Source organism: Carassius gibelio, chromosome B3 (genome assembly GCF_023724105.1).
Source record: "Carassius gibelio isolate Cgi1373 ecotype wild population from Czech Republic chromosome B3, carGib1.2-hapl.c, whole genome shotgun sequence".
NCBI lineage: Eukaryota > Metazoa > Chordata > Actinopteri > Cypriniformes > Cyprinidae > Carassius > Carassius gibelio.
Genome location: NC_068398.1, coordinates 38,975,293 through 38,999,432, shown reverse-complemented (window position 1 = coordinate 38,999,432; position 24,140 = coordinate 38,975,293). Strand labels below are relative to the sequence as shown.

The 24,140-nt window shown below is 36.4% G+C and overlaps 1 long non-coding RNA gene and 1 pseudogene across 2 annotated transcripts; one reads left to right on the top strand and one right to left on the bottom strand.

Moving 5' to 3' along the window:
* LOC127953451 (zinc finger protein 271-like) overlaps positions 1 to 24,140 on the bottom strand; it is a 320,721-nt pseudogene that overhangs the window by 93,916 nt on the left and 202,665 nt on the right.
* On the top strand, positions 13,395 to 15,646 carry LOC127953496 (uncharacterized). Of its 2 annotated transcripts, none has more exons than XR_008153260.1 (4): positions 13,395 to 13,786; positions 13,935 to 14,052; positions 14,358 to 14,413; positions 14,647 to 15,646. It is a non-coding gene; the product is annotated as an uncharacterized LOC127953496 (long non-coding RNA). The 2 variants fall into 2 exon arrangements; XR_008153259.1 differs by having other exon boundaries at positions 13,932 to 14,052; positions 14,647 to 15,644.

Genomic DNA, 24,140 nt, shown 5'->3' with positions numbered 1-24,140 from the left:
TGTCCTAATAACCATGACCTGAGACTACCTGCAATGCTTTGACGGAGCGCCACCTAGTGGTCAGGAGATATGAAAAATGCATATTTTTGAATGGTTTGGCCTTAAATCACACAACTGGTCTCTTTAGATTCAAAGAGTCATGTCGAGTCGAATGATATCCAATTTTCCTGTGTCGGCAATTTTGAATTATGTTTTAAAATGCTGTATTTTTTGAACGCATTATCGTTTCATTACGAAAATAATTACAAAAATCTTCGGCTCCATGCCCTGAAGGTACTCAAAAAGTTGAAACCTTTGAATAAATTAGACTATTGAAATCAAAATGGTCTCTCTATATTCTTTGGGCCATACAGAGAAAATCAATACAAATTATGCCAAAATTATGCGAAAACTTACTTTTTCAAACTCTTCCTAGACCGTTAGTCAGATTTTCACCAAATTTGACACGGATCATCTTCAGACCCCACTGGCAAAAAGTAGTGGAATTTTTGTCGATACACAGCACGGTTCTCATTTAGCGCATCATCGAATTTGCTGGAAGGATACCAAAATGCATTTGAGGCTGTTTCTCAGCAAAGCTTTGACATATTTGCACCAAACTTTGTATCTGTCATTGTCACCTCACACAGACCATGCCACATCAATTTTGTAACAGCGCCACCTATTGGTCAAGAGTAATAAACCAATCATTAACTAATAATTTTTACACTTATAAAAATGCTAATAACCTTTTATTGCATTATCCTATTGCAATAAGACTGGTCTCAAAATATTCCCTGGCTTATGCCGACAACAAAAATACCAAATATGCCAGAGTAAGCTGGAACTTCCTGTCCGCTATTTTGATTTGATTTGATTTTGATTGACTTTTTTTAACTCCTCAACAACTGTTGGTCTGATTTTCACCAAAGTTTAGTCAGATGATCTTCAGACAGTTTTGACAAAATTTATGGATTTTGTGGCGATAGACAAAACTGTTTTTCGCATACCACAGCCACGAATTTGAGGCATTATGCCAAAATGACACTTGAGGCTGTATCTCTGCAATGCTTTGGCATATTGATACCAAACTCTGTGTGTGTCATTGACAAGTCACACAGAGTACACAAAATTGATTTGATAACAGCGAGACCGATTGGTTAAACTTGATAAGCCAAGTAATCATGCTTTTAGAGATTGTATTTATGGTTTTTTAGCCATTTCAATTACAATAATCCTGAGAAAAACAAGAAAATCCGCACACTATCAACTTGCAAAACAATAAAAAATACTTTAATGGCAACGTTTCGATCGTTTGATCTTCATCAGGACTATATCAGTCTTTTTGTCTAAGCATCTATCTATGACCTACAGGTGTGCGACGCTGATTGATCAATTACAATAATCCTAAAATTGCAGTTATCGCTTATTAATGCAGTTGGTATGATGCTCCATGCCATGCTTAGCTCCTCAATTTGCCGGTGGAGTGCTTGGCCGTGAAATTGCTGCTTGCAGCTATATTTGTTATTACTATTTGTACTTACAATGCACAAACCAGAAGCAATAATATATATGCAAGAGAGGGGTTTGCCTTTCTATAAAAATATACATTTTATTTCAATTTTTGTTTTTGTGTTTCAGAGGAAAAATCAGTGTTAAGACATTTCTTTGTTCCAGACCATTCTGAAAGAAGAATTTATGCAAATGCGTATAAAATGCTTTAAAAAAATTAACAGAGATGTCTTATGGGTATTTAATAGGTCAGGCCCCACAAAAGATTTTTCTAGTTACTAGTTGTTCATTTTGCTGTTGGACAGTGTTTTCTCTACTTCCTGTTGGCCTTCTGTAGCTAACCGTAGCTCTGTGTATCTATCTTTATTTTTTCTCTAGAATCTTTTAGATTACTATCACTCTCTGTTTTTTTTTTTGGTAAAATGGTGGTGGTAAAATATTACTTAATTCACACCATATTTCTGATATTATCGATCAATCTTATCAGATTAACTTTGATCGTTCACTTTTATTATATATCTGTGAGTGCAGTTAACCCGCAAAGTGTTAGCACTAGAGGTCGACCGATATATCGCTCGGCCGATATATCGCTCGGCCGATATATCGGGCCGATATTTGTCATTTTTTTATATATCGGCATCGGCCGATATCCGTGTTTAGTAGCGCCGATTTAAAGTCAGGCACGTCAGCGGGCAGCCCCGTGTTATTGGAAGATTCAACAACAGACCTGCGAGATAAAGGTAGTCAGAGAATTTCATTCTGTAAATGGGGTGGAGAAGTAGGCAGCTCTTACAAACACTGCAGAGTAATTGAGGGCTCCATTACTCCGCCCTGCTCACAGACAGCACCGCGCTCGGAGAGACAGCTGTCCTGGAGCTGCCCAGAACGGTGAATCACATGTTTTCGGAAGCATGGCTTGATGCAGACAATAACCAGTTTTCCATCCAACTCATTTGTATTTAGGGATGTCAATATTTGATAATTTCCATGATCGATCGTCGTTTAAATTAACGATCAAGTAATAACCTTAATGCTGCAAAATGTGTCTGCAGCGGTATTATTATTATGTGCAAAAGCCACTTGGAAAAAGAGCTTTCTCACCTGAATTAAAGCGGAGTAGCTTGAACGCCCCGCGCATTTTGGCTTCCCTGTCAGATATAATGATGAAGGAAAGAGGTTAGAGTGAAAAGATTGTGCCAGATCTTTATGAACAGGAGAAGAAAAAAGTTGTGGATGAACTATCCCGAGTATCCTCTGTTGCGCTCACGACAGACGGGTGGACGTCCAGGGGGATGGAGAGCTCTGTGACGATAACTGCTCACTTCATCACAGCAGACTGGGAGATGAGAAGTCCTTATTATTATGTTAAAAAGAAGATATTATGCCATGTGCACTAAGTCCATACGAGGACGAGCGAGCGCGGGTTTGACTAGATGTATTTGAAGGTTATTGCTCACGTCTCGTTCTGCACATATCCAAATGTTTCCATATTCGCAATGTATCTGAATGTTAAACTATAATATTTTTTTTAATGTAAACTAGACGGAAAAAATCATCCTCTTCACATGAGCAAAAACGTCCTTTGCATAACAGCAGAGAGGACCGGTATAGGGTGTATTTAAACTGACCAGTGTAACTTTTTAAATGTTTGGTTGACTCTACTTTATTTAAAAAATGAACAGACTGCAATGTAAGTTCGAAATTAGAATGCACTTTAGTTTAATAGATTTTTATTTCTAAAATTGTATTTATTTAAATGTATATTTAAGTTTACATTTATGTTCCAACAAACTTGAAAAATTCTACTTGATAAATGTAAATGCTCTAAAACTTTTATGTAAATGAGATATATATATATATATATATATATATATATTACCTGTTTTATATATTTAATACTTGGTCAGTTTATTAATTTGTTTGGTTAACTTTGGATACATTTTTTTTTTAATACAGTGCAGTGCACTAAATTAAGATGAATGAAGAGATGGTTCAAGTCAGTGCTCAATAAATTATGATAGGTTTAGAAAAAATGTGTTGTGCATCCACTTATTATTAGTGTGACATTTTAGCATGCAAATCAAGGGGAAAACTTCAAGATATCGGCCCTAAAAATCGGCAGCACATATCGGCCATCGGCTGACCCTGACCTCTAAACATTGGCATCGGCATCGGCTATAGAAAAACCCATATCGGTCGATCTCTAGTCGGGGGACGTTATTTTGCGGACCTTCACAGAAAATTCAGGACGTTGTGTGAACGTTTTCAGAACGTCCCCACTGGTCTCAAGGACCTGTAGGGAACCAAACTAAATTTTACTGCAAAGAACACTTGTTCTTTCAGAACTTTAATCAGGAATAAGCATGCACTTTTAATACATTCAAAGATAAAATCAGTCATTTATTTGGTGTTAACACAAACAGATTATAAATAAATTATATATTACATAAGTTATATATATATATATATATATATATATATATATATATATATATATATATATATATATATATATATGGGTCAGTGATGTTTTAGAATTTCAAAACGGTAAAAAAATAAAAATGAAAAGACAAATTAAATCTAGCATTTATTGTGTAAATCTGTGAGTATATTTTTTGTTTTTATAAGTGCCCTTTATAAAAAATAACAATATATGACATTTTAATGTGTTTCTTTGTATACAGTCCTTGAAAATGTCATACGGTAAAACGAAGTGATTTTTAGAAATAAATTAATATTGTTATTCATGACACGGTTAAATACAACCAAGAATGTAATAGTTGATCTGTAAGTATTCTATAACAAATTGCAAAATATAAACACCTACACCACAAATACTACATATTTTGTATTTTAACGACTAAAGCATGTCATCTATGGACATTTGTTCTATTTTTTTGCTAGAAATTGGTCAAAAATGCCTTGAAGTTATGTATATATATATATATATCATACTAGCTCTCCTCCATTATTTTCATGAACCATGTAAACAAACAAAGTATTTATTTTTATTTCTTTTAAAATCCAATGTTTTGCCATATGACATATTTTGTTTTACTGTATGACATAGTACAATTTCAATGTTTCATTGCATTTTTTATGTAATAAATTGATGTAGGCCAATTCAGAATGATTTCAAAGAAACACAAGGCATCTCAAGTGAACCTTTTATTAACAGTAGAATATATATTCCCAACACTTGGAACATTTCTTTTCTCAATTCTCTTTCAGTACAAGGAACACATAGGACGTGCTATATGTAATACATGACAATATTAGTCAGATTTACAACAATGAGATAACGTGGAAAATTCAGTTTTTAACATTCAGTTAAAAAAGAACAGTAACATTCATGTCTGCTATCAAAAGGTTATGAACAACCTAATCTCATATAATTTACAGTAATAGTTAATATCAAAACATTCATCACTTTTTTATGAAAAACGTATAACAGTAACATTGTTTAGACAAACAGTAACATTATCTTTCATCGAATGTATAACTCCTCACACAGTTTTTTGCCTTTCAGCTACAACAAAATTCATCACTTTACTAAACCATTTCAAATTAATACAAACCTGTTATTTTAGATGAACAAACATTGCCGTCCTCCCAATCAATGCACACCACTACCACAAAGAGCTGGTCCTTCTTATACTTTTCATACTGATATGAATCTTTCCCAGTCCTGAGATGACAATCTTGAGCTTCGACTGGTTGATGGTTCTGGTTCTGAGATGCTAGCTGTGATATCTGATTGGAAGTAAAAGAGCACATCTCGGGTTTGGGGCCATATGAAGCAATTCTTCGTCCCAGACTGTTGCATACAGGAGACCTCGATTTCTTCCCCGACGATCTTCAGTACCTGCCCAACAAAAGGCTTTTTGTCATAAGAGACTATAACCATCTTTCCATGTCCTCTTGTTCCGGAATGGTGGTGGAGGGTGCAGCTTTTTCAGCATTATAATCTAAGACTGAGGGTGATTCACATTCACAGGAAAGTCCCATTCGATGGCAAAAGCAGGACAGTTCTCTGTAGAAGATCTTGCCAGGGGTGTTTGTCGTCACTTGATGAATACCCAAAGTGCCTCCGACTACTGGCAAAGCACCTGGCACAGCCTCATCCACCCTGGTGATGTCAGCCTCTGACACCCAATGGAATTTCACACTCTAATTTGCTTTTGTCAGAAAGGAAAACAACTCTTCAGGCTGTTGGATATCACCTCCTTGAAGCACAAATGCATTGGCAATCCTTTTCATTGAGCCACCAACACCATCGGACGTGCCTTTTCCATGTGCCTTCTCTGAAAAGTTCCATGTTATCTCCTTAATGCCACGGAGAAAAGGCAAGGTGCACATCAAGTAGAAATTTTTCCTATTCCTATATTGCGTTAGTGGGCCATCACTCATGAAGTGCACAGTATTAATTCTTGGATTGAACTGAACTTCATCTAACACAGGCTTCAGATGTGCCCATACTGCCTGCTCGTCATGTCTTAAAGGGTCAGAGATTGTGGCATAAGCTTGTGACCCTTCTGCCGTATAAACCATGCATGTGTGGAGAGTGGCCTGTTTTCGACACCCCCATCCACCCCCCCCCCCACCCACAATGATAGTGCTGGACCTCAACATTCAATTTACAAGCGTAGTTCTCAGAAAAGTCCATGTGGACTACAGCCTCATGGTCTTGGAGACTGTTCTTGAGGGCCCTGCATTGTTCCACCTGATGTATCCATGTGTACTGATGCTTGGCTAATCCATCAAGTTTTTCATTGAAACTCTTCATGAGATCCTCCCACGTCCCAGTCAGAGTTTTTTCACAAAATGTGAATAGGTTTTACCTTCAGTGCAGACCTTCTCCCTCTCCCATTGACTCCATGACACCTGGCGGGTTTTGTCTGGTAGGAGTAGCTCCATATCGTTATAGCAGCACTTCGCACACAGCCTAAACATACACGCCCTACTTTTCAAATCGCACACAATGTGCACGAGTGCTTCAGGAGTACTTCTACTGGCAACAAGGCCACTCTGGTATAGTTTCTCGAGTAGAAGGCTTACATTCTCATGGTCTAGGCAGGCACAGGTGTTTCGGTCAATAGCCTTTGGCTCAGTTACATAAAATGGACGGAGGCGGACAAACTGCCGGTATGACACTGCCCGTCCCTCTCCTGCCTCTGCATTGTAGTCTTTATGAAGCTCTTTTAAAGACTTTGCCAACACCCGACGCTGTTCTTTGACCCTATCCTTTGATACTGTGTCCTTATTTCCAGCTAGGAGACGGCTGTTCTCATCTCTAGTGAGGAACTCCACCACACTCTGTCTTCTTGCTGGCCCCTTCCTGAAAACCTTTGTTGACATGTTTTTTCTTGCTTTTCTGTATTTTGCTGTCATCACCCTGTTGGCTTTCTTGCGAAATCTATCTGCTCTTCTCTCTTCTCTTACAACATCCTTTTTTAGCTGTTTTATCTCCTCCCTCAGTTTCTTTATACTTACCCCTGTTCGACTGCTGGAGGTTGTTTTCTTAAGGGGTTTATGAGGAGTTGAACAATGTGGCCCAGGTGATGAGGAGTGTTGAGACGGCCCAGGTGGTGAGGAGTGTTGAGACGGCCCAGGATGGTCATGGTTTTCGTCCACAAAAGAGTCCTCAGACACTGGTGTCAGATTCATCAATGCCTCCACCTGCCTCTTTTTCTCTCTGCATCGTCTCTGGTTGAGCCTCCACTGTTCCGTCCTCTTTGCATGTGCAGCTACTGTCAACTCTTTGACAGCACTATAATAATCACCCTATGTATTTCATTCAGATAATTTAGCCTACATGAACACAAATCTACATTTTGAACTTGAAAATGTCACTTTGTGACAAAAAGGTTACTGACCCCTGTGCTATATCAACATACCATCCTTTTTTTCCCTTCTGGGCCCTCAAGTTTTAATATGAATAAATTTGAAAACCTTTTTTGCAAGACAAGCCTACCCTCTGAGATGACATCATGGTAATCTGTCTGTAGGGCAGGGTCTGGAAAGCACAGAAAAGAGAGAAAGTGAATTAAAATCACATTTACATCAACGTGGGACAATTTTATTTACAACTGTTACTTCAAATGATTCAGATGATATTAGATACAATGCCTGAATTGTGAATTGCCTACCCGGTTGTGCATTAAACTGTAATTTCTATAATTATTATTATTATTATAATTTTATTTTGTTTGTGTGTTTTGTATTTATGTATTTATAGTTTGTTCTGGTTTTGTTATGTAGGCTATAAAGAAAACCAATACAAATTTATTTTCATGAACTATTAAACATGGACCTTTATTTTCACCAAAAAGGCTTATTTCTGCTTTTTTTCTGCTTATTTATAGGCTCTATTTTTTTTTTTTTTTGTAAGAGCAAACTGGGTGCTTGCTGTTTGGCCAGAATAAGCTCGAGGCCGTGCAGCTCTGGAAGCAGAGTTTCGTGCAAAGTTACAAAAACTGCCGTGCACACATTTGCGTGAAATGGGGTCTCGCGCCCATTGTGATAATTGCACCATCGCGCTCGTGCGGAGGTTGAGGGACACGCGCCCGCTCACAGCCAAGACTGTGAGAAGGCGCGTTCATTTTCAAATAAAGTATAATTTACCATAATGATATTAATGGTATTCATGATTTATTTTAAAGTAGCTAATGTTAACATGAAAGACCCTAAAAAATTAGTGGGCTTATCTGAAAAGGATAAGCTACGTCTTTAGACCAAATGACGTCACGTAAACATAACGGTATTTAACGACAAATAACAGCGATGACAGTGCTGAAGAGTGGTATAAAGTTAAAGAAAAGGACGGAAAAGCAGTTTGTCTGAGTAAATGTGGTACATTTCTTGTGGAAACGGCCGTTTTACCATGAGGAAATTTCGCTCACTGTCCTTATAATTCCATATTATTATTATTATTTATATCATGTATATTATATGTCATTTTGTTTTGTGTTTTTAATTTAAATAGAATGGTTAATTAAAATATTTACCTCAGAGAAACTGACAGTTGGGATGTCCAGTTGGGATGTCCACTGAGTGGGTGAGAGGTGTGAGTACGCTGTGTATGAGCGCGATGGTCACAGACCCCAGCTTATATACCCGCTGCCAGATTTAGAATTTGTGACCTAGGTGTTATACGTTTTTTATTTTATATAAAAAAACATATGTATATTTATATAATTGTATATTGCGTTATAATACTAATAATTACGTTATATTATGTAAAGGATAATGTGAAAAAAATAATAATAAAGAAAATAGCCATTTCCGTCTCTATGTAAGGTTAGAATCCTGCGTCCATAGCAACGCTTTGTTTTTCATGGCAACGGTGTGTTATACACATGATATGTAAAAATTGATAGCCTAAATGCACTGTAAATCGCTTTGGATAAAAGTTTCTGCTAAATGCATACAATTTTATTTAATTTAAAATTTAATTTTAATTTAATTAAATTTGTAATTTATACTTAGCAGCGTCTGTTATCAAGAAATAATACATTAGAATTGAAATATATACCTAAATTAAATGAGTATAAATAAAAATATATATATATAATTTAGTATTATTTACTAATAAAGAATTCATATTATAATAACTGTAATTTAGTATTATTTTTAGAATTTATTTAAAAATGTTGAAGTGCAAATAAACCCAATAGGTAATATTTCCAGCTTGCTCTATTCTTTTTTTATTCTATCTGTTTTCTTTTTATTTATTATATTATTTAAAAGCCCATGCTATGTGTACTGTGTTAACCTAACTGAGACTTGTTATAGCACTTATATATCATTGCTCTTTTTGTTGTTTTTGATTGCTTCCACTGTCTTCATCTTTAAGTCGCTTTGGATAAAAGCATCTGCTAAATGAATAAATGTAAATATATATATGTAAATGTAATATATATATATATATATATATATATATATATATATATATATATATATATATATATATATATATATATATATATATATATATATAATTATTTTTTTAATTACCTAGATCTATATTATAATTATACAACATACAAAAACTAGCCAAAACACATCTAACAGAACAAAAGTTTATTATTTATTTATACAACATTAAAGTGCTTTTTAAATTAACGAAATGTAATATTAATCTTTATAGAAGATACAGTACAATACAACAATCTTCAAACTTCATATTCATAGCAGATTTAAAACAATCCTTTTTGTGGTGGTTTATTTAGCTAAAGTTTTCTTGATATTGTCAGTTTACACAAATACAAGATTTAAATAATGTATTATTCTTATGACCAAAAATTGAGTATTTTAAGTTGTTTACACTGTTGACAGGAAAAAAATGCAAGCGACTGCATGGCCGCTTCCATGCCCCGCAGTGCGCGCGCTCCGCACTCCGCACATAAAGAAAGGACGATGCACCAGCAGCAGTGGCTCACAGTTGAATTGGGCTGCAGCTCTCCCTTCTGAATACAGACAGCCGCGGGTGTGGCAGTACCTCACCAAAATATTCATTTTTAATATTTGTATAGAAATGTACAGTAGGCTATATAGACATTTATATTGGACATTTATATAGAAAATAATAAATGGTAAATGTGTTCACCATTCTGCAGCAATGTTAGTAAGTATTTTTAGACTATATTAAGTCGTAAAGTGCGCTTGATAAATTGGAATTTAACGCACGACTTCGACGCGGGTGCTATGAGACAGTGTCAGAGCTCCACAAAACTCCACAATTTTCCAATGTAAATGTGGTGAAAAATTTAACTGCATCACTTATGCATCGCTTATTTTCACGTTGCCTTGATCTATGACATTGTATTGTTTTATATGTCTATTTGTTAATAAGGGATTTATGGACACGTCAAGGATTTTAGATCTGTAGAGTAAAAGCCATAGTTTTTATTTTGAAATAGCCTAACAAATATCAAATCCTACAAAATTAGCAGAGAGGACCTAATAAATTGGCTAGCATGTTAGTGTTATTATCTAACAAATAAGTTTAATACTTTTTATATTATTATTTAATATTTTCATGAATTAGATGTAGATTTAATACATCTTTGCGTTCATTAATTTGTCATATTTTAACGTTGTTGTGTGACCATATAATAACCACATTGGGAACGTTATTACACTGTAAAAACTAAAGGTGCCTCAGGTATCCTTTTGAGTACTCCAGGAACCTTAAAATGTATTTTAAGTGCCTCAAAGCTCTTTTTCTCATTATATGGTTCCTGGAAGAACCATTATAGTCTTTGCAGTTCGTGCAGGAACTCATGGGATCCTTGAAGCTCTTTGTTCCCAGTTCTGAGGTTCTGGAGTCACCCTTTCATTACACTGAGACCTCAACGTGCTCTGAAGGTTCCTGGAGGAACTCACATTTTAAAAAAAGGGTTACTGTAAGCTCTGTCAACATTAAAGTGGTTCCTGGAAGATCTCACTTGTAAAAGCCAGCATCTGGAAGAACCAAGAGATTCATGTGACAAAAATGAAATTTGACTGATTATTATTATTATTAATAATTACTTTTTAGGAATGTGATGGAACAATGTCTTTTGTGGCACTTTCCATGTGAAAAAAAAACTAAATGTAAAAATCTTCACACTTGTTCTGTCAAAACATAAATAAATAAATAAATAAAATAGTTTTATTGAAATAGCCTAAATGTTAAATCATTTGAAGATGGATAGTTTACCTTGAAACTTTAAAGCAAACATTAAAAATATGATTGAAAAAAATATTCTAATTATAACAATCGGTACAATAGTAATATTTAGAGTTTTTTTTTTAATTTGCCTAATAAAATAAGTTTAAATTATTCAGAAATAATTGTTCAGCTGTTGTCAAGAAGAAAATGCATGAGGTTTGGACGCGTCCTCGCGCTCCTACTGTTTGCTCGCGCGCGTGCGTGGAAGAGCGATTTCAAATACAAAGAAGTAATGGCTCCATTCCTCAAAGAGAGTAAGAAACAACCGTTGCGCAAGGTGAGTAGACTCCGAAATAAATACACAGATTTATTATTTGTATACTAATTCCTACACTGACACATTAGACTGTATGTTTTTTTTTTTTTTTGTATGTTTGTTTTAACCATTAATTTAATAGCCGCGATGCTTACGAGTCTAATGCACTTTGTGGGACGAAATGGGGACCACAAACACAAGGTAACAAACAATCATTATTAGTTTGGTGTACGCATGATGTTTATGTGTTTACATGTTTATTGATTGTAACTCTTTCGTTTACATTTGTTAAATAGTTACACATCCATGTTAATGTCACACCCAGGGGCGGCTATGCTTTGACTAAGCCACACCCCTTCTCAACTTCCACCTCGAGGAGGTCCCCAAAGCCAACCCAATGGCCAAACAACACGAGAACAAGTAAGTGATAAAACAATCTTTATTTAAATATTTAAAAATAGCTTGGGGAATAGGGAAAGGGCAATTAAAACTAAACTCTGACTCGGCCCTCCAGATGGGCTATGGCCGGGAAGAGGTCAGGGAGCAAGGGGGCCACGGGGATCCGGGGCGTGGGATTCGGGGCCCGGCCAGAGTCTTAGGTATCCGTAGCGCCCTCCTTCTTCCTCCTCTTCGCTGAATACAACTCACGGTAAGTACTGGGTCACACAGTTCGTTCTCGGGGTGCTCACTCTCTTTCTCTTCCTCCACAGGCAACGGCTGGGACGCAAAGGCACAGTTAATTCGGCTTGGTTTTGCTCTCACCTCTTCGCTGATTGCAGCTCACAGTAAGTACTGGTTCACACAGTTCGTTCCTTGGGTGCTCACTCGCTTTCTCTTTCTCCACAGGCAGCGGCGTAAGTACAGGTTTCCTCGGTCTCTCCTCGTGTTACCCACTCTCTCTCCTTTTCTCTCCACAGGTATCAACTTGGGCACAATAGCACAGTTAGTTTGCTTTGAATGGCTCTCACCTCTGGGCTGGACACAGCGTACTGTAAGTACAGGTTTCGCTCTATTTCTCCTCGCGTTATCCACTCTCTCTCCTCCTCTCTACAGGTATCAACTTGGACACAAAACACAGTTACTCTGCTTTGGATGGCTTTCACCTCTGGGCTGGACACAACGTACTGTAAGTACAGGGTTCGCTCTATTCCTCCTCGTGTTATTCACTCTCTCTCCTTTTCTCTCCACAGGTATCAACTTGGGCACAATAGCACAGTTAGTTTGCTTTGAATGACTCTCACCTCTGGGCTGAACACAGCGTACTGTAAGTACAGGTTTCCTCTGTTTCTCCTTGTGTTACTCACTCTCTTTCCTTTTCTCTCCACAGGTATCAACTTGGGCACAATAGCACAGTTAGTTTGCTTTGAATAGCTCCCACCTCTGGGCTGAACACAGCGTACCGTGCTATCTCCGGAGATCTGAAGCACGCTCACAACATATACTGTACTGAACTAGGCTAGAACCAGCAGTCTCCTTGTCCTCCCGCGACGGAAGTGCGTGAAGGCGGGGGTTTATCTGACAGGACACACGGCAATACACAGCAACCCACAGCAATATACAGCACCACGTCAAAATTATAGGTTTTCACAGCACGAAGACTCACCCACCACACTCAGTGTACGAAAAGGACACCCGTCTTCCTTCACTTCGCTTGGTTCGGATCTGGCGATGGAATATGCGGCCTAGCTAGTGATGTCGTCGTTGTGACTACTTCAATAAGTATTCCTTCGGCCCTCCTCCTCCTGGGGAGATCTACACAACGCCAGGTCAATATACAGGGCACTTTCGGCTTGCTCTTAGTACTCACATCAATGCCGCTTCCAATCCCTTTTTTCACGTCGTCTTAATTCGCCGTATAATCCGTTCACTTCTCAACCTTTAAGGTTCGCGATGTCTTCACAATCATACAATTCCAGCCTGAGGGAGAGAGAGAGTTAGACAGCAGCGCACCAAGACGGGCACGACACAGTGCTTCACACACACCAGAAAGAGCTCCCAGACTGTGAAATAACTTGGCCTTAAGTACTGCCTTGTCCAGCGTATCCTCCAATCACCAACCGCTGTCCCTAACTAGGCACAGGTGCATCGAATTCCCTGATTTTCCCTCTTACGGCGCTACCAGAAAGTTCCGGTGTTCTGTTTTTCCGGTCCGGGCGGAAACACTTCCGGGCGGAACCAAAATTCGGGAAGATCGTCACCTTGTGACATCAACGTACGTTACATTTGCACATAACGTACTTAAACTGGTTTTGATAATTTTCTCTCCTCAGAAAATCCAGTATGACTTCTCTGAAAGTCTCAAAAGCTTCACAGAGCAGCACCATGTAAGTATTTCATTATTTATTTGACATTGAAATAACTGAAATAGTGTTTAAGCTTGGCCTAATCCAAAATTATATATGATACACTGTTACACTGAACTGAATTAAACAATAAAAAAAACTACCCATATGTTATTTTTTTATTCAGCAGTTAATGAAGAAATGTGGCTCTGTAGTGGACACCTGTGAGGCAGTGGACAGACAGCTGCTGATGTCGGATGCTGACTGACAATAAACAGACGTCTCTGGACGTACCCCATATTTTGCAGGTGTGTAAACAAGTGAACGGTTGCAGACACACACCAGAAACCCTTCTAAAACATTTAATTATTTCACTAGCTAGGACCACGCCACAAACCAACTATGCAACTGGGGAAGAGTAGAAAGAGGATGAAGGGGTCGAGGGAATGGGATGATGGTCAGGTTGATCAGGGAATCTTGAATTGATGGCTCAGGGAGAGGTTTGGAAGTTAGGTGATTGTTTGAGGCATGGCCCTGCTCCCGAACTTTAGTTAACCTCACTTAACCCCATTTATAGGTTATTAACAGTTCTTTTTTATTTTTTTTATTTTAGAGAAATTAAACCATTGCCCTTCCTGTTACATGCTGTCCTGGACTGTATATGATGAGGTAAGTATGAGTTTGTCCATGTGTGTAGACATATGTAGTGTACACACACACATTATAGACACATTGTGTACTTAATTAGTCTACAACCATTATTCAATGCAATAATATGACATAAATAATTCCTGTGGTGTTCCTCATTTTTAAGATAATAAAAAAATACCTGTGCTAAATGAATAAATGTAAATATTTTATTATTTAATTTGATGTATATCACTATTTTTTTCAATGAACAGCCTACACAGAATCTCAGAACAGCTGTGGTAATAACAGGAGACTCATTAGATGAGAGCAGCACTGCAGACTTTCCTGATGGTGAGGAGCTTCTTGCTGATGAACCTGCCGACATGAGTTCAACTTACTATGAGTAACTATGTTCTGTTCAACATTATACAGAAAAGCAATTAAAAGTTCACTAAAGCGCATTGTTTTTCTGCTGTATCTGTTGGCCATGCAGGAGATCATGGACAATTTTCACAAGACTGATGATGTGTTTCAGCTGTGTTTGTATCGTGAATCCTCACAATGTTTGTATATTTTGATTTTTTTTTTTTATTATGTGCATTTATAACACTATACTTTGTATTATATCACATTCATATCAAATTACAGAAAAAAATAGTTAATGCTAATGCAAGGGTGTTTCAAATCCAGAGTCTTTGAGAGGAATGCTAAATTTGACATTGTTCTCTTGTCTGATTGCTGTTATCAGTCTCTGTCAGATTTTTTCCTTTGATTGAAAGTTGTGAAAATGCTATTGTAGAGTTTTTCATTTTGCTATTTGAGTAAATGAGAATGCAAAAATATATTTATGATACTCTCCCATTCACTGCTCTCGAAGTTAACCCAACTATAACAACTTACACTGCTGAGAAACTGGTTTATTAAGCTAATTACATCTATCTTGAGGCTTATCAATTTCTTGAAATGTCCTGTGTGAATTCTCCCAATCAGTCACCACTATTTTGAACAGGAAAGAATATGTTACTATTAATTGCATTGTTTCTAAAATTTAAATCATTGTTTTAGGTACATAAAATGTTTTTTTAAAGTTCTAAGATTATTGAGTCACATTTATTTGTTTCTAATTTTATCCAAGGTGTAAATGTTTTTTGTTGTTGTTGTTTATAGCAGTATTAACACTGATGTTGCCATGAATGGGATTGTGATGTGCAGTATTGTGATTATGGATATTGTTGTTGTTTATCAATAAACTGTTTTATACGCATTTGTTTTATTTTTAATCATTAAAAAGGTCAATAGCAGGACAAATAAACCAGGGGGGGCATTAAAGAACTGAAATGGTGCCTTGAAGCACCCCAGGTGGTTCCTGGCCATCATAATAAAAGGGTTCCTCCAGGAACCATTGAAAGTTCCTCAGAGAACCACCACCATTAAGAGCGGTGCCTAGAGGCTCTTCAGACGGTTCCGCCGGTGTGGCGAAGTGAAGAACCCCAAAAGGTGCCTCCAGGAACCTTTAGTTTTTACAGTGATATGACCAACAGAGGACCATGCGAGAACGTTCTGTTAACATCCCAAATGTCCTCTTTGTAACGTTGTTATGTGACCATATAATAACCAATATCGAACGTCCCCCTAAAGTAATAATGGGAACATTATTATATGACCAACAGAGAACCGTATGGGAACGTTCTGTTCAGGTTTCAAGAACGTCCCTAATGTTCTGTAAAGGTTCTGAACTTTCGTTACCTTTAGATAACTTTTAGGGAACGTTGCACAAGGTCGCGAGAACGTCCCCTCCTACGTGGGTGGTTGACATCGCACATAGACTTGGCCCCAAGTCTGGAAACTCCAACCCTCGGCGTATCATCGTCCAGTTTTTATCCCGCACTTGCCGTGATGCCATATGGGCGGAAGCCAAACGATTTGAGCTGCTGAAACAGAAGAAAACTCGGATCCTGGAAGATCTCACTCAGGAAGATAAAGAGGCTAGATACAAACTCTGGCCACTCGTTGAAAAGGCAAGAAAGGAAGGAAAGAAAGCTGGGTTTAATGGGCCAGTTGCTTTCATTAACGGGAAGAGAATTTCTGTGTATGATATATAGTATACCCCTTACACTTTGATTTTTCAAAACCCGATTACAATTTATTTATTTTTATAAATATAATATATATATATATATATATATATATATATATATTAACCTTTTTTGATTATTATTATTATTATTAACCTTTTATCATTATTATTATTATTATTATTAATAATATATATATATATATTTTTTTCTTTCGGGGTCCACAACAGCGTGTGTTGGCCTTCCCAAGCTTTATTGGGAATTCGAGCTTTATGCTCTGCATATCTTCTAAGAAGTACTTTATTTGTCGAATCTGTTTGTAACAGTTTCATTTACTCCGAGTTGAGTTCCACTACTATTTTTAGTTCGTATTTCTCTTGTTTTTCTTTGAATGTTCGGGGGCTACGTGACTTAAATAAACGAAAAGCTTTATTTTTGTTTTGTAAATCCATGAAAAGGGATGTTTATTTATTGCAAGAGACACACTCTTGTGTGAATGATGAAAAGTTCTGGCGTACCCAGTGGGGAAGCACTATATCTTTCTGTCATAACTCTAGTTCGTCAGGTGGGGTCGCTATTCTACTTGATTATGGATTTCAGGGAAAAATTATAGAAACGCTTTCTTCAGGGATAGGAAGATGGATTATCTCAGTTGTTTTCTTGAATAACAATCTCTTTATAATGGCTAACTTATATGGGTTCAACAATTCTTCAAACAATAAAACTCTTCTTGATAGTATAATCTTTAATGTTAATAATCTGAAACTTAAGTATCCATCTGCCTTTACATTAATTGGTGGTGATTTCAATGAAGCACCAGACTTTGTTGCTGACAGATTTCCATCTAGGTAAGTCTGTTCACTTGGTTTAAATCTGATCTTTCTCAGAAATCTCGTATAGACCTGTGGCTAATATCTAACTCTTTAATTTCATATTTGACATCAGCAGAAATCTCACCCTCACCTCTAACAGATCATGCAGCAATTGATATTACTTTTTCTGATGATGAATCTAAGCAAAGAAGAAAAGTTAGCCCTGGTTACTGGAAGTTAAATTGTTCTTTTTCACTGTCTGAATCATACTGTCAGCAAATTAGGGAAATTGCAGAGAGTGTGAAGTCTCAGGCTAATATCTCGGCCACATCTAAATGGGAGCAATTTGGAAAAAATAGAGCATCTGTTAAAAATAAAGAAGTTACAGATTTAATTAGAAAGATGAGCCAAATTTTAATGAATCCCATACTGGGAGAAGATGTCAAGCAATCTCTTTATACTTTACAAAGCAGGCTGGATGATTTATTTTTAGAGAAAGCAAGAGGCGCTTTCATTAGATCGAGAGCTAAATGGCTCGAGTTTGGGGAAAAAAACTCTGCTTACTTTTTCAACCTAGAGAAAAAACGTGGAAGTAATAAGAGGATCTCCTCTCTAAATATTAATAATTCATTATCTAATGACCCCTCCATGATCTCGTCTCATGTTTCAAATTTTTATCAAAATCTATACACCTCTTCATTCGATCTTGTTGCTTCATCTTTATTTTCCCAAAAGGTTAATTCTGTGATTCCTAAAATTAATGACCACAATAAAGAACTTTGTGAGGAACCCTTTACTATAGATAATCTTTATAACATATTATTTAAAATTTTTAAAGTCTTTTGGGACTCTATTAAGTGTCTTCTTTACGAAGCCCTTATTGAGTGTATAAACAATGGCGAATTGGCAGAATCAATGAAACAAGGTCTCATTTGTCTTATACCTAAGCCTAATAAGGATCCCAATATTTTGGATAATTGGCGCCCGATCACCCTTTTGAACTCTGATTATAAATGATTGGCTTCTGTTTATGCTGAAAAGCTAAAGTCTTGCTTAGCAGACATCATTTCTAAAAGGTAGACACATCTCTAACAACATCAGATTAATTATAGATATTTTTGATTATTCCGAATTTATAAATAAAGATGCATTAATTTTGTTTATCGACTTTTATAAAGCATTCGATACTGTTGAGCATTCCTTTATTTTTGAAGCCCTTCATCAGTTTGGTTTTGGTAGATCCTTTATTAACGCGATTCGTACTTTATATAACGGTATTAATAGCTGTGTCTCCTTAGCTTCCGGCACTTCTCCCCGGTTTTCGGTGGGTCGAGGTATTCGCCAGGGATGCCCCATCTCTCCTTTTTCTATTAGCCGCCGAGCTGTTAAGTTTGCATATAAAACACTCCAATATTGAAGGTATAAATATTGAAGGGAATACATTGATAATTAGTCAGTTAGCTGATGACACTTGTCTTTTTCTCAATAATGATTCACAAGTTTCAATGAATTTATTCTTTTCTCCAAAGCTTCAGGATTAGTAGTAAATCCCCCAAAAAGTGAAATTTTATGTATTCACGATTCCAATAAAAATTCTGTTGATGGTATTCTTGTAAAGCGTCATGTAAAATATCTAGGGGTTGATATCTGCAAATCTGATGCAGACCGTCTCCATCACAATTTTCAGCCAAGGTTAGATAATATTATAAAGATTTTATGTTGCTGGCTGCAGAGAGACTTGACCATTTTTGGGAGAGTCCTTCTGACTAAGGCTGAGGGCATTTCACGCCTAGTTTATCCCGCTTTTTCCCTTTATGTTGATCAAAAAACAGTTAAAATGATTAACTCTCTGCTATTATATAAGACCAAATATGTTCAAAGGAAATCTATAATAAGAAACTATAAGGAGGGTGGTCTTAACGCTTTAGATTTTAATATAATTAACCAGACTTTCAAAATGAATTGGATCAAGAATTGTTTGTCTAACAACGAGTTACCCTGGTTTTGGATCCCTAATCTAGTCTTCAAACGTTGTGGTGGCCTTAAATTTTTATTGACCTGTAACTTTAAGTGTAGTAAATGACCTATTAAACTGTCAAATTTTCATAAACAAGCCCTAAAATCCTGGAAGATTGCTTTTAAGCATAATTTCTCCCCACACACGTGTATTCTTTGGAACAATGAAAATATTTTGTCTGGTAACAAATCACTTTTTTCCATTGAATGGGTGAATCAAATTATTATTTTTGTGTTTCTGATTTGTTTAATGCTGATGGGGACCTTCTTTCCTTTCCGGACTTTGTGTCTTTGAAAGGTGCAACAATCTCACTAAGAGATTTTAATAAGGTGACCAAAAGTATACCTGTCAGTTTAAAAGCTTTGTTTAAAGCGCATTTATGTTATGGCTCTGTAAACAACTATTTTCCTACACTTGCAGTTAACAGTGTTTATTTATTCGATAAAAAATGCAATAACTTTTTTATTAGAAATGCTCTTTCTTCAACTCCAGGATGCCCATCTAAAGCACAATCTAAATGGAGGATCTGTTATCCGAACTCTGATTTAAAACACTTGTGGACCTTTTCTCACAAATTATTTATCCCCAGTAAAATTAAAGAACTCCATTTCAAAATTGCTCATAGATACTCCCCTAGTAATTTATTTTTGAGCAGATTTTCTGAGAATATATCTTCAATGTGTTCTTTTTGTAATTCTGATGAAGAATCTATTGTACATCTGTTTTATCATTACCCATTCTCAGTGGCGGTTCTACATTGAAATACACCCTGGGCGAGACCCCTTTCGAGCGCCCCCCCCCCCCCCCCCCCCCCAAAAAAAATATTTAAGAAGTGCCCCTGAAATTGCAATTGAACTGCATTTGAAATCAAAAGACCATAGGATAATGTTTTATAAAGCTAAAACAGCCTGGTGTCAAATTGACTCAAAACATAATAGAAGGGTTACATATAAACTTGCTCTTACACACTAACTGGCTGTCATTACACGCTATATCCTCCTAGACCCGGAAAAAAACATTTATTTGTTTTATTTTTCCCCCCATGTCATCACACTGTTTAGAGCATAGAAACAAGTAGTAAAAAAATATATATATATTGAAAAATTCTATTTTATTCATGTTATGCTGTGGTCACTGGGACTAAAAAATAAAATGACTTTAAATTATATGTATAGGCAAAAACAATGGGATTTTATTTTTTAATCACCAAAAACATTTTGGGTTTCAGGATATTTTTCAACCAAAATTTGTATGTTAATCTAACTTTCATGGAGGTACCATTAGCCATTAGGTTACTGCCTCAAATTATACGCATGACACACTTTTAGTTATGACTTGTAAAACTATATTAAGGAAACTATACTTAGCATACTGTGTAGCAAATAAATAGCAAATGTTCATCTTTAACCTACAGATTTGAAAATGCCGTTGGTTATTTACAGGGCCTAACGTTAAAAAAATGATGGAAATGATAACTGAACTTGTAACAGTTTTATTGCAAAGCACAATATTATAAATTAGATCTCGTGATTGAGTTGAAACCAAATTATTGTTGTATAAGCATATCAAGCATCATAGCAAAAAGGATAAACAAAGAGTTATACCCACCACCAATTAACATTAGCCCTTCATTCACGAAATGGATAACTTACTGTAATGATACAGAGGCAATAGTTGCATACCTTTATCTTTTGCTCGTTTCTCCTCTTCTTCTTTTCGAAACTGGGCACCTGATGGCTCTGATCTTTTCTTCTCCATCTCTGTTTATTTGGCACTCGACAATCAACAGATTTCCCATGCCCCCAACTGTCACTCAGGACCAGAAGTCAAGACTAAACCAATTCACCTTGATGACCGCATAATCGTTTTGTATTACCTAGTTTCATTTGCAGGAACTATAGGCCTGTATTATAACATTATGAATGAAATGTGCGTTATTTGGAAGAAAGTCGAGGTTTGTGACTGACTTTAGCCTATTATTAATTCTATTACTAGTGTGGATCCCCCGTCCCCGTCCACCCCCGCCCTGTCCGTTCCATTTGAGAGAGACCCAGAGGTGAAAGGTCGCACGCGCCTCTCGCCCCACCCCCTTACACTTCTCTCACAACACAAAGCTTCTGTTTGCATTTTCAGTGGATATTTTCAGCAAGCAGGGGCGCCGGCAGCTGCAGGGAGCGCCAATTTGCCAATTCCACACACAGTGAAATTATATAAATGATGAAAAACCGCTTCGCGACACAGATGATTTTTTGTTTATCTGCTCGTGCTGCCGCCCCCCAATGTGTCACGAAAAAATGACGCCCCGGGCGGCTGCCCGGTTCGCCCGTGCCTAAAACCGCTACTGCCCATTCTCCAAATCCTTTTGGTCTGAAGTTACCATGTTCATTTTTTCATGCTGTAAAAAGATAGAATTAACAGAATCTATTATTTTTGTGTCAGATTTTCATTCCAAGGACATTAATCTGGAGCATATAGTTTTATTGCTTTGTCTTCTGGGTAAATTTCACCTACATAAAGCCAGAGCCATCCATTGCAAACCTAACTTTAGAAAATTTTCGTCTGATATAAAGTCCCTTTTCACTTCCTTTAAGAATATGTCAAACCCGTTGAACTCAAAGGCTTCCGAAACTTGTAACATTATTGAGTCAATTGTAAGCTGTCTTTAAATGATCCTTTCTTTCCTTTAAATTTTTTTTTTTAATTGTTGTTGTTGTTGTTTTTTTTAATCTTTAATATGTCTTGTAAATTTGTGTCTTTAACAGAACCTCTTGTGATGATGTCCGTTTGCCCTGTTTCTTCAAATATGTTGTTGTTCTTTCAACTGCAATAAAAAAAATAAAAAAACCGTATCTGTCCCGTTACTTCCTGCCCCAGCGCTGGGTTTGGGCCGTGCAGAACGCTACACGCGGTCGCTCATATCCTCTCCATGCTCTCTGAGTCTAAAACATCCTTCACCTGTAAGAAGTCTCTTCTGACCGTAACATGTGCTGAACGGCTGTTTTCCATCGCGAGTATTGGTCTTCCACTTCGCCGCCGGTGGAGAGGGAATCATCAACATGGTGACAGAACTGCCAGTGCAGGTCAAAGTATGAACACTACACTAGTAAATCCCAGTTTTCTCTAACTTTCAGCCACTACTCGTTATGCAGAGTCCATCAGCTGGTTTGGACGGAGAAAAGTCCAGGTCATCCTTTTTCCACCTCATTCCACTTCTACCAAGGACAGGTAATGCTTCGTCTGTTCAATTCTTCGATGGCTTTTCTGATTGAATCCTGTGCTGTTCAGGTCTAGAAGAGATCATTGTAAGGCTGAGCACGGCTCACATTTAAACAGGTTTTGAGATTAAAAGTTTATGATTTAGGAAATCTGGCTCCTAAACTTGTATGAAAAGAGGAAAGTCTAAAATATATATTTTTTCCCCACAATTTTTTTTTTTTTTACAAATATTCGGCTTTTCAGAGACTCTTTCAGGGGTACGACAGAAATACGGATACTGAATTAAATTGAAATAAAGTGTATGCATTTTAAAATGTAATATAAAATTTAGACCAAATTATATACACATATAATAAAAAATTAAACATTTGGACGTTTACTTGTTAATTAAACCTTAATAATCAAGTTTGTTTCATTTTAAGTTGAATAATTAAATAAGATTGTTTTATCAATATTCATTTTTTTTATTAATTCCTAACGTGATGGTGTTATTAAATCCATACAATTTTTTCAGGGGGTAGTTTTACAGGAAATCATTTTGGTCATAAAATGTATGTGCAGGATCTGAAAAAAATACAAAAATAAAATAAATAAATAATATATTTATATTTGTATTGTGTGTATATATAACATTTGTAAATAGCATCAGAATAAAATAATGACTGAAAAAATAAATGATAATAAAACAATAAATAAATAAATATAGTTAAGATCTGAACAATCTAAAATAACTAAAAACATTTAAATAGAAAAAAAAATCCAAATAATAATTAAAAACTACAATAGCGTCTCAATAAAATAACTGAAATAAGATTTCATTCTGCTAGTCGATGTTTATCTTCTCAACCATAAGCTTGCATTATTGTATTTAAGCTCATTTCCACTTTTATGACCTCCATTATTTAGAGAAATAAAATACAATGAATAAATCAATTGTGCAGAAATGAGCATATTTTGTTATTTGTTTGTGAACATGGTTTGTCCTCTTCATACATCTCATGGTATACTAGGTGCACTCATTCAATCAGAAGACTAGAAGAGCACAGTTGAGCTTCTCTCAGGTTTGTTTGACTCTGTCTCCAGTTTCTCCACAGATGATGACAATGAGACGGAGGTGGAGGCCATAGATGTGGACACAGAGCTGAGTTTGGAGCCCAGAGACACTTTCAGACGCGCACCTATCAGGAGATCCCTCCTCTCTTATGTCAGATGAATTACTGCTAGAGATCACAGCTGTTTTACAAAGCTGGGAGACTTGACCGTGCTCAGTAAGAGGAGCTTTACTTGAAAGTTTCCTGAGTCACATTTTTACCAGAATACACAGTAAGATATGATGAAAAGTGAGGTTTTGGTAATACAGTTTTAATATTTATTTGTAATATTATGTCATCGCTCCACTGTAGTGAGCAGGAGCTGTTAAGAAGATCAAGAGAACAAAATTACATCCATTTTTGAAATAAAGCGTGTTAAAATATACATGTATATAAATTAGAGCTTGTTCGACTAGTTATTCTACCGGAAGTATTAGAGATAAAAATCTACAATTATAACCATATCAAATATTTTCATAACTTTAAATAAAATAAATGTTTCCTAAAATCAAATTAAGTATAAAAAGACGTATCTCTCTTCAGATAGTCTCTTGA